We start from the raw sequence: 12,882 nt of genomic DNA on the forward strand, positions 1-12,882 counted from the left end.
TGAACTCATCCACAGTTCTTGGTCGAGTCGTGTACACTTTACTCTTGAGATAGCCCCACAAGAAAAAATCACAAACGGACAAATCCGGCGATCTAGGGGGCCAGGGAACGTTACCGAATCTTGAGATCACACGGTTACCGAACAATTCTCGCACAGCCGCCAATGGTTACTAAAACGGGGGTATGTTTATTTGCTCAAGGTCACTGTCTCGCAGTGCTGCCACTTGCTCATGTCTGCCAATACGCACTTCAAAAATTCCCGTTTATTTGGGTGACCCTGTAATTTAAGAAAAATGAAAATTCCATCATTGTTTCTTAAATGGCATGTTTTAAGGTTTCAATTACTATGAATAAAATATTTTTCTTCCATCACTCTTGGTTTTATTGGATTGTTAAAAAGTTCCCGTTTTTTTTGTCACCCTGTACTTTGACATAATTTCTAAGGTATTTTCAATCACAGTAGATGTTTCTCCTCATGTTGGCGTATTTGGCTGTCCAGAAGATTCCAACAGATATAATTCTAACCAGTTGGAGGTTATCGCTTTCACCTCATTATTGGCAAGACGCCACCTTCTCCTCCATTGGAAATCCACAAGGAGTCCCTCCAGTACTCAGTGGCTTAAAGATATTATGTCTTTCTTAAAAATTGAAAAGATTGGGTATTCTTTGAAAGCCATCCCTTCTAAGTCCTATAATAAATGGCAGCCCTTCTTAATTTTCTTTGAATCACTTCCTTCCTTTTCTTGTGATTGATGGACCCCCCCCCCCCTTTTTGTGTGTGTGGGTGTGGGTGTGGGTGTGTCTAGCTTTTTGTTTTTGTTTTGTTTGTTTTTTGTTTTTTGGTATTTATATATATATATATATGTATATATTCTTTGCATGGAGTCTATCCCAACTGCAGGTTCAAAAAATGAATGAATAAAAGAACACATATCCGTTTTACAACAAAATTTCCTTTCCTGTACATATGTGATTTTACTTCTGGGTTTCAGGGTAATGTTTTTTGTTTTTTGTTTTTTTTGTTTTTTTCATTGTGGGTTTGGTTTTTGTACACTTTATTCTAAAAAAAAAAAAAAAAAGAAAGAAAAAAAAGAAAAATGCTAAGTGTGGCTCTGAATTCAGGGTTTTTTTTTGTTGTTGTTGTTTTTCTTTTTTTGACAGGACAGTGACTATTATATTTTTCTGTCAGATTTGTACTGTCTGAATTGTTGAGTTTGTCTTTGTTGTGCCATAATTTTCAATAAAAAAAACCCAAAACAAAACAAAACAAACTTAAGTCTTGATTTTCTTTAGTCTTATGGATGACTTTTACAAAATTTTTAAATTTTATGTAATAATAATGTAATGATAATTTGATGCAGTGATTCTTTATTCATTGTCCTAAAAGTAGCTGAAGTCCTGCAGACTGTTTCCAAAGAGCAGACTGAGGCTTACAGAGTCTAGGTGAACGTGTCCTCAGCCGACCTCCACATCAAGTCCTGCGTTTTTGTGATTTCAATCAATCCAAGTGAGTGATTAGGACAAACTGCGGCCTGAACACGGCATTTTACTGTTGCATAATCCCATAGCATTACCCTGTGAAAAAGGAGGCTCTGCTGACTGAGGGCAACTCTTTAGTTTTTTGGGTCTGAATACAGATCTTATGTTACCTCAGTTGCCACTAGCATACTGGAATGAGGTGAATACCAATACACAGACAGAAGGGCTGATGGGAAAATGCCTCAAAAAACTAGCCACAAAATTCTTACTTTTTAAAAAATTTTATTAGATCTTTCAAGCAAAATCCAAATGAAAAAAATCCACCGTATCATTTTGTTTGTTATATATCTTTGTATCACATTTGATAAGCCTACATCCCGTTATACTGTATAGCCAACCTGCATTTTTAACACAATTTAACTGTACTATAAAGAATCAATAATCAAGTAACTATGCATTGTTTTAGTACATGAAGTAGTTATTTCAAAAGATTAATAACAATATAAATTTCCTCAACATAACTTTTTGAAAATTACAAAAGATTTTCCTGCAAAAAGTGTGTAGATGATTTAACAAGCGGCCATATTTAAAGAGACAAAAAAAAGCCCATCCACTGGCTACAGTAGGATGATAATCCACCAGGGGACAGAAAACATGTATTGGGTCATATGCAACAGGTTTTTAAAGAAGGTATTCATTTTGTTAATAAGATAGAGGTCTCAGAAACTGGTGTAGTAAATATGATCTAAATGGTTTCATAAGGTTGATATACAAACACTGCCTTATTTTAATACTGATGATAGTTCATGTTGTTTTAATAAATCTCCCTTGTGAAAATACAGTTACTGAAACTTTAAATCAGGGGTCTCAAACATACGGTCCGGGGGCCAATTGCGGCCCGCCAAAGGTTCCAATCCAGCCCGTGGGATGTTTTTGCCAAGTGCAAAAATTCCACAGTCTTGAATTGAATTAAGCAAAAAAATAATAATTAGCTTGACTTAAGGAAAAAATTTAAGTAAGCCAAAAAAAATAAAAATAAAATCTTGAATTAAGTTAAAAAAAAAAAAAAAAAAATCTTGAGTTAAGCCAAAAAAATCTTCAATTAAGTAAAAAAAAAAAAATCTTCAATCAAGCCAGAAAAAATTCTCAAATTTAGCAAAAAAGCTTGAATTAACAAAAAAAAAAAATTTAAATTAAGTAAAAAAAAAAATAAATCTTGAATTAAGCCAAAAAAATAAAATCTAGAATTAACAACTTCAATTTTGTTTTCTTTGTTTTAGTGCAAAAAATAACATTAAATTATGAAAAAAATATATTTACAACCTATCCTGTAAAAATAAAATGTGAATAACCTGAACAAATATGAACAACCTAAAATGTCTAAAGAAAATTAAGCACAGTTTTAACTATTTTCTGCCTGTTACTAAGTGTTTAGTGTCTTTGAAGATCCGATCCATAATGCACATGTAGAAATGATAAGTTGAGGCATAATATTGTTAAAATTGCACTAAATAAATCTCAGTTTTTTTTTTTTTTTTTTTTTTTGTTTTTTTTTTAAATAGTTTATAAAAGCAAGTATTTTCATAATTTATTGGGTTGGGTTTTTTTTTTTTTTTTTTTTTACACTAAAACAAAGACAAAAAATTTGGAGTTGTCATTATTCATAGGTTATTCTGTTATTATTTTACTGGTCCGGCCCACTTTAAATCAAATCAGGCTGAATGTGGCCCCTGAAAAAAAATGAGTTTGAGACCCCTGCTTTAAATAGAGCCATAGCGAGTTTAAGTTGACTGTTAAGTTAAATATCACATTATTGTTAAATTAATCAAATGTGTGGGACTTCAGCATTTGTGCACTGCAACTGCTGGTCACTTATGTGCAAATAACAAGCAACAAGTAAATGATTAAATTTATAATGTAGGCCATTATAAACAAGAGATAAGATAAGATAAGATAAGATAAGATAAGATAAGATAAGATAAGATAAGATAAGATAAGATAAGATAAGATAAGATACATACAGTTATACATAGTACAATACACAGTGAAAAGTAGTTTTGTACCAGCAGCCAATAGTAACATAAAATAATAATTACACATGCAGCACACTGGATAAAAATAGAAATTATAGCTAAATATAGACTGATCACAATATTCTTGAAACTACATGAACGGCTGAAAGACTTATGTGTTAACATTAAATCATTGTTTGGTCTACTTCTAGAATGTGCAATCAGTGATCACAACATTCATTGTTGGTTTACCAATTGAATTAAAAAAAAAAAAAACACGCTTCACATGTTGCTTTTTACAGACTGCAATACTGTTTTTAACCACACAAACACTGGGGGCGCTGTTTCTTCAATGTGAGGAGACTCCTGCAGAGAGCCATCAGGATCTCCCAGCTCTCCATATAATCCTGATAATCCTTTTTTTTTTTTTAAAGCAACATATTAACACCCTGGTTATCACTGAAGAAGTCATGAAATATGTAACTGAGCTGAGCATGACCTCCGTCTTTAATTTTATCCAATGAATCTTAATAAATGCCTCTGTGTTTCCAGCTTATCACACCCATCCTTCATCAGTTTAGTAATTGGTGTTTTATTTTACGTCCTGTTTTGATGTTGGAAGTCCGTAATACATGTGGTCAAAGTGAAAAACGTGAGGTGAACGTGTATTGAAGTAATCCATGCGGGAAAAGCTCCTAACAAAGGGAAATATTGCAGCTTCTCTTTAAAAGGATAAATCCACCATTATGTCACACAAAAGGGGGGAAGTATATAATATTTACCCAATGGATTTATCCTGTTGTAATCTTTGTTACTGATGATGTTTATGTTGGTCACTTATAAATTCCTGGTCTAATTCAGGTTCTCACGTGAGGTTTGGTGGTAGACCTGTCCATTTGGGACAAAAAAACAGAAAAAAGAAATCAGATTTTACTACTGTTGAGTGGTTTTAAATGGTAGAAGTTGAGAATGAAGTACTAGAATGAAAACAATGATGTACAATTTGCACAATAGCTCCCTTTTATAATAGTATTTCATATCCTTAATGCAAGAAAACCTTTAAAAATCTCATTAACCCTTAAAGAGAAAAATACCTGCCAATGACCAAAAGCAGCTATTGATCTAAAATGTCTCATACCTGTTGAACTCTTAATCTTACCAATACATTTGAATAATTCAGGTAAAATGCAGTTTCTCAGCTTTCAGCAGCATTAGATGTGTCTTTGATGGACGTTCAGAATCAAAAAAGTAAACGTGGAAATATTGTAATTTTATGTAACATTAAAACATCAGTAAAACACATGTAATTTATTTAAATATTATATCATTATTAAGTGTTATGGTCATAGAACAGTTCTTGGTCATCAAGCTTTAAAGTAATATAACCTGCTCATTTTGTAATTGTTTCACAAAATATGTATTTTTCCTGTCATTACTTAGATTTTCTCAACACCATCAAATTCAACAAGAAATTAATTATTCCTATTTCTTAAGTCTTATATGAATTTTGAGCTTTAAAATAATTGCGTGCAAAACCATATGTACATATAGATACATGCTACTAAATGTTGAATATTCAGTTTTGTTTATTTTTTTACTAGTTCACTTGGTCTCCTTAACCATGACACTTTCATCTTTAGCTTTAAACAGAAAAAGACATCAATTAGTCACAGGTGAGGTATTTCAGACTTTTTAAACCATTTTTAAGGGGGTAATTTTTGACCACCGGTGAAAAAAATCCTAAGGGCGCGCGATATGAACAAAAAATAGATTTTGGTCCAAAATTTTCTTTGCTTAAAAATACTTCTAAACAATCCCAAAGGCATCAATTAGTCACATGTGAGGTATTTTAGACATTTTGAAAACACTTTGAAGAGGGTCATTTTCTACCACCAATACAAAAAATTGTAAGGGTGCAGAATGAAAAAAACCTAGATTTTGGTCCAAAATTTTTTATGCTTAAAAATACTTCTAAACAATCCCAAAGGCATCAATTAGTCACATGTGACGTATTTCAGATGTTTTGAAATCATTTTTCAGGGGGCCATTTTTTTACTACCGGTATTAAAAATCGTAAAGGCGCGATATGAAAAAAAATGTGATTTTGGTCCAAAATTTTTTTTCTTAAAAATACTTCTAAACAATCCCAAAACCATAAATAAGTCACATGTGAGGTATTTCAGATGTTTTGAAACCATTTTTCAGGGGGCCATTTTTTTTACTACCGATATAAAAAATCGTAAGGGCTCGATATGAAAAAAAAAAAACCCGATTTTGGTCCAAAATTTTTTATGCTTAAAAATACTTCTAAATAATCCCAAAGGCATCAATTAGTCACATGTGACGTATTTAAGATGTTTTGAAATCATTTTTTAGGGGGCCATTTTTTTACTACTGGTATAAAAAATCGTAAGGGTGCGATATAAAAAAAAAAACGCCATTTTGTTCCAAATTTTTTTTTGCTTAAAAATACTTCTAAACAATCCCAAAGGCATCAATTAGTCACATGTGAGGCATTAAAGACTGTTTGAAAGAATTTTAAAGGGGGTCCTTTTTACCACCGGTATTAAAAATCGTAAGGGCGCGATATGAAAAAAAACGCGATTTTCGTCCAAATTTTTTTTTGCTTAAAAATACTTCTAAACAATCCCAAAGGCATCAATTAGTCACATGTGAGGTATTTCAGATGTTTTGAAACCGTTTTCAGGGGGGCCATTTTTTTACTACCGGTATAAAAAATTGTAAGGGCGCGATATGAAAAAAAACGCGATTTTGGTCCAAAATTTTTTTTGCTTAAAAATACTTCTAAACAATCCAAAAGGCATCAATTAGTCACATGTGAGGTATTTCAGATGTTTTGAAACCGTTTTTCAGGGGGCCATTTTTTTACTACCGGTATAAAAAATCGTAAGGGTGCGATATAAAAAAAAAAAACGCGATTTTGGTCCAAAATGTTTTTTACTTAAAAATACTTCTAAACAATCCCAAAGGCATCAATTAGTCACATGTGAGGTATTTCAGATGTTTTCAAACCCTTTTTGAGGGGGGCATTTTTTTACTACCGCTTTAAAAAATCGTAAGGGCGCGATATGTTAAAAAAACGCGATTTTGGTCCAAAATTTTTTTTTCTTAAAAATACTTCTAAAAAATCCTAAAGGCATCAATTAGTCACATGTGAGGTATTTCAGATGTTTTGAAACCCTTTTTGAGGGGGCCGTTTTTTTTACTACCGCTTTAAAAAATTGTAAAGGCGCGATATGTTAAAAAAAACGCGATTTTGGTCCAAAATTTTTTTTGCTTAAAAATACTTCTAAACAATCCCAAAGGCATCAATTAGTCACATGTGAGGTATTTCAGATGTTTTGAAACCCTTTTTCAGGGGGCCATTTTTTTTACTACCGGTATAAAAAATCATAAGGGCGCGATATAAAAAAAAACGCGATTTTGGTCCAAAATGTTTTTTACTTAAAAATATTTCTAAACAATCCCAAAGGCATCAATTAGTCACATGTGAGGTATTTCAGATGTTTTGAAACCCTTTTTGAGGAGGCCATTTTTTTACTACCGCTTTAAAAAATCGTAAGGGCGCGATATGTTAAAAAAACGCGATTTTGGTCCAAAATTTTTTTTTCTTAAAAATACTTCTAAAAAATCCCAAAGGCATCAATTAGTCACATGTGAGGTATTTCAGACTTTTTGAAACCATTTTTCAGGGGGCCATTTTTTTACTACCGCTTTAAAAAATCATAAGGGCGCGATATGAAAAAATACGCGATTTTGGTCCAAAATTTTTTTTTCCTTAAAAATACTTCTAAACAATCCCAAAGGCATCAATTAGTCACATGTGAGGTATTTCAGATGTTTTGAAACCCTTTTTGAGGGGGCCATTTTTTTTACTACCGCTTTAAAAAATCGTAAAGGCGCGATATATTAAAAAAAACGCGATTTTGGTCCAAAATTCTTTTTGTTTAAAAATACTTCTAAACAATCCCAAAGGCATCAATTAGTCACATGTGAGGTATTTCAGATGTTTTGAAACCGTTTTTCAGGGGGCCATTTTTTTACTACCGACATAAAAAATCATAAGGGCGCGATATGAAAAAAAAAGCGATTTTGGTCCAAAATTTTTTTTCCTTAAAAATACTTCTAAACAATCCCAAAGGCATCAATTAGTCACATGTGAGGTATTTCAGATGTTTTGAAACCATTTTTCAGGGGGCCATTTTTTTACTACCGGTATAAAAAATCATAAGGGCGCGATATGAAAAAAAAAAGCGATTTTGGTCCAAAATTTTTTTTCCTTAAAAATACTTCTAAAAAATCCTAAAGGCATCAATTAGTCACATGTGAGGTATTTCAGATGTTTTGAAACCATTTTTCAGGGGGCCATTTTTTTACTATGGCTTTAAAAAATCGTAAGGGCGCGACATAAAAAAAAAACGCGATTTTGGTCCAAAATGTTTTTTACTTAAAAATACTTCTAAACAATCCCAAAGGCATCAATTACTCACATGTGAGGTATTTCAGATGTTTTGAAACCCTTTTTGAGGGGGCCATTTTTTTACTACCGCTTTAAAAAATCGTAAGGGCGCGATATGTTAAAAAAAAGCGATTTTGGTCCAAATTTTTTTTTGCTTAAAAATAATTCTAAAAAATCCCAAAGGCATCAATTAGTCACATGTGAGGTATTTCAGATGTTTTGAAACCATTTTTCAGGGGGCCATTTTTTTACTACCGCTTTAAAAAATCGTAAGGGCGCGATATGTTAAAAAAACGCGATTTTGGTCCAAATTTTTTTTTGCTTAAAAATACTTCTAAAAAATCCCAAAGGCATCAATTAGTCACATGTGAGGTATTTCAGATGTTTTGAAACCATTTTTCAGGGGGCCATTTTTTTACTACCGCTTTAAAAAATCGTAAGGGCGCGATATGAAAAAAAAAAACGCGATTTTTGTCCAAAATTTTTTTTGCTTAAAAATACTTCTAAACAATCCCAAAGGCATCAATTAGTCACATGTGAGGTATTTCAGATGTTTTGAAACCCTTTTTGAGGGGGCCATTTTTTTTACTACCGCTTTAAAAAATTGTAAAGGCGCGATATGTTAAAAAAAACGCGATTTTGGTCCAAAATTTTTTTTGCTTAAAAATACTTCTAAACAATCCCAAAGGCATCAATTAGTCACATGTGAGGTATTTCAGATGTTTTGAAACCCTTTTTCAGGTGGCCATTTTTCCGTACCGGTATCAAACATCGTAAGGGCTCGATTTGAAAGAAAAACGCGATTTTGGTCCAAAATTTTTTTTGCTTAAAAGTACTTCTAAATGAAACCAAAGGCATCAATTAGTCACATGCGAGGTATTTCAGATGTTTTGAAACCATTTTGAAGAGGGTCATTTTTGACCACTGGTTAAAAAAAAAAATCGTAAGGACCCGATATGAAAAAAAATGAGACTTTGGTCCAAAATTTATTTTGCTTAAAAATACTTCTAAAAGATACCAAAGGAATCATTTAGTCAAATGTGAGGTATTTCAGACATTTTGAAACCTTTTTGAAGAGGGTTCATTTTCGACCACCAGTAAAAAATATCGTGGAAAAAAATGAGATTTTGTTCCAAATTTTGTTTTGCTTAAACATACTTCTAAATGATACCAAAGGCATCAATTAGTCACCTGTGAGGTATTTAAGACATTTTGAAACAATTTTGAAGAGGGTCATTTTCAACTACTGGTTAAAAAAAAAATCGTAAGGACGCGGTAAAGAAAAAAATGAGATTTTTTTCCAAAATTTTTTTTGCTTAAAAATTCTTCTAAACAATTCCAAAGGCATCAATTCGTCACATGTGAGGTTTTTCAGACATTTTGAAACCATTTTGAGGAGGGTCATTTTTGACCACTGGTGAAAAAAAACGTAAGGACGCGGGATGAAAAAAAATGAGATTTTGGTCCAAAATTTTTTTTGCTTAAAAATACTTCTAAAATATCCCAAAGGCATCAATTAGTCACATGTGAGGTATTTCAGACATTTTGAAACCATTTTGAAGAGGGTCATTTTCGACCACCGGTACAAAAAATCGTAAGGGCGCGTAGTATGAAAAAAAATGAGATTTTGGTCCAAAATTTTTTTTGCTTAAAAATACTTCTAAATGATACCAAAGGCATCAATTAGTCACCTGTGAGGTATTTCAGACATTTTGAAACCATTTTGAAGAGGGTCATTTTTGACAACAGATACAAAAAATTGTAAGGGCGCCGTAGGAAAAAAAATGAGATTTTGGTCTTAAGTCTTTTTGGCTTAAAAATACTTCTAAATGATCCTAACGGCTTCAATTAGTCACAGGTGAGGTATTTCAGACATTTTGAAACAATTTTCAAGGGGGTCATTTTTGACCACCGGTACAAAAAATCGTAAGGACGCGGGATGAAAAAAAAATAAGATTTTGGTCCAAAATTTTTTTTGCTTAAAAATTCTTCTAAATGATACCAAAGGCATCAGTCACCTTTTAGGTATTTCAGACATTTTGAAACCATTTTGAAGAGGATCATTTTCGACAACCGGAATGAAAAATCGTCAGGAAATCGTTTGAAAGAAAAACGAGATTTTGGACCAAAATTTTTTTTGCTTAAAAATACTTCTAAACAATCCCAACGGCATCAATTAGTCACATGTGAGGTATTTCAGACTTTTTGAAAACTTGTTTTAAAGTGGTCATTTTGGATCACTGATATGAATAATCGTAATGCCGTGGTATAAAAAACTCAAGATTTTGGTCAAAAAGTTTTTTTGCTTTAAAATACTTCTGAACAATCCCAAAGGCATCAATTAGTCACATGTGAGGTATTTCAGACTTTTTGAAACCACTTTGAAGAGGGTCATTTTGTACCACCGGTACGAAAAATCGTATGGGCGCTGTATGAAAAAAAACAAGATTTTGTACCAAAAATTTTTTTGCTTAGAAATACTTCTAAACAATCCCAAAGGCATCAATTAGTCACATGTGAGGTTTTTCAGACCTTTTGAAACCATTTTTTAAGGGGGTCATTTTAGACCACTGGTACGAAAATCGTAAGTAATCGTACGAAAAAAAAACGCGATTTTGGTCCAAAATTTTTTTTGCTTAAAAATACTTCTAAACAATCCCAAAGGCATCAATTAGTGGAACACACTTTGGTACCATACCATTGAGAGCATTATTCTAACAGTATTGTACTGCAGACGGTAGCGTGTTACAATAAAAATGGCGAGGAAAAGGCAGTTCATGATAGAAGAGAGACAGACCATCTTAACACTTAAAAATTAGGTCTTTCCCACAGAGAAATTGCCAAGAAAGTCAAGGTGTCCATAAGTCCAGTTTCCTTCACCATCAAAATGCACTCAGAAACTGGGGGAAATGCTGACAGGAAGCAGTCTGGCAGAGCCAAAGCCACAACAGAATCAGAAGACAAGTTTCTGAGAGTCACCAGCTTGTGTGATAGGAGACCCACAGGACAACAGCTTCAAGCGTTTGGATGACCAGGATGACCAGGATGACCAGGATGACTGTTGCTGCTGCATACATCAGCCGACTGGTCTTGGCACTTTTCTTAGTGGAACATTTTTTTCCAAAGTTTTTATAATCAGTTAAAATTAAAATTACATTATTAAAATGTTTACATCTGTAAATGATTCTTTTAAAAATGTGAATAACATGAACAATGAACAACCTGAAATTTCTCAAAGAAAAATAAATGAAATTTTAGCAATATTATGCTTAAACTTATTTAAACATGTGCATTTTAACTTACAGATCACAGCGGAGTTACAAATACACAAAATATTTAGTAACAGGCATAACATTGTTAAAATTGCACTCACTTCTCTTACGACATTTCAAGATGTACATATTTGCTCAAGTTATTCACATTTTTTTGTGGAAGGATGGTTTGTGTATGTTAACATTTTCATGTAATTTTGTGTAATAACGTGAAAGCGAGTCTTACTTAACCTTTAAAACAGAGTGTTACTGGGTCTTTATCACATTACAGCTGCGATACTCACAGCTCAACAAGCTGTTCCGATGAGCATAAAACACGGCTTTCATTTGATCTGCTCCTGATAAATTACCGATGTTCTGAACTTTATTACATTTCTGCAGCGGTCCAGGATAAAACCAGCTACATGTGAACGGTGGTAAATGAGGCGGATGAGATGCAGCATCCAGCCTCCCAGTTGTCTTAAAAAATCCCAACCTAATCCCACATTAAAGGGTGAACAGGGCAGAGCACAGATTAACTGGTGTTCAGTTCACCGCTACGACAGAGCTGAGGCTGAAAGGACCAGCGGTGGAAGAAGGATCCAGATACCAGAAACCTCATTTATGGATAATCAATGAAATGCACCTAAGGTATGGAAAGTAAAATGTGGATGGGTTTTATTGATGCATTTAGGCTGAGCTTGTGTAACTGTTGGATTCATGTACAGCAATGCAGTAATCTGAAACAGTAAAACACACATGAAAACCTGTCCAACAAGCACAGAGCTATACTACTGCAAACAAACCAGAAGAAAACACTTCATGTAGCAGTTATTGATTATCTAATTTAGTTTGACATATACAGTACTGTGCAAAAGTCTTAGGCCACCTCTAGGTTTGTTGTCTTTGAAGGGATAAAATGAGCACGCATATTTATTTCTCATTTTCTTTTCTTCAAATACAACACGGAAATAAAGAAAATACATGCACAGCCTTAAAAGACAAACAAAAAACTGAACTACATACGTTCTAAAAGTCACTATGACCTCTGACCCCATGGCAAGAAGGAGCACGAACAGTAAGAAACATCTGACATGTGTTGAATGAAACCTGGAATAAAACATCAGAAATGGAATGTAGTAAATATTATTGTCTGAACAAAAGGATTTAGGTTAAGAGAGGCTGTTTTTTTTTTTCGCTGAAACTTTTGCTTTTACTGCTGTACATACTTCACATATCCAGATTAGATTTTAATACAGAGACTGAGAAACGTATATGTGGTCATTAGAACTTTATTAAACGAACAAACCTAACGTTGGACTTTTGCACAGTTCTGTATGCCAAATATTGTCCAAATTGATCATTTTTTCACCAGATTTGCAGGTTGGAGGGAGATGAAAACCTGCAATTTGTAAAGTAAATAAAGCAGTGAAACCAATGCAATGGAATATAAAGTGTAATATTTGCCTGAGATGTAGCAGAGAAGTTGCTGAGCTTAAATATCTTCTGTTTGTAGACATTTGGTCCCGACTTCACAAAGAACAAGTGAATCATATCATATCAAATCTGTTTTTATGTGTGAGTTTTCCTTCTTTGACTTTTTCTAACATTTTTTCTTACATTCTGTATTAATCTATACTGAAGAGGCAGCAACATCCAAA

This window comes from Sphaeramia orbicularis, chromosome 21 (genome assembly GCF_902148855.1).
Source record: "Sphaeramia orbicularis chromosome 21, fSphaOr1.1, whole genome shotgun sequence".
Classification (NCBI taxonomy): domain Eukaryota; kingdom Metazoa; phylum Chordata; class Actinopteri; order Kurtiformes; family Apogonidae; genus Sphaeramia; species Sphaeramia orbicularis.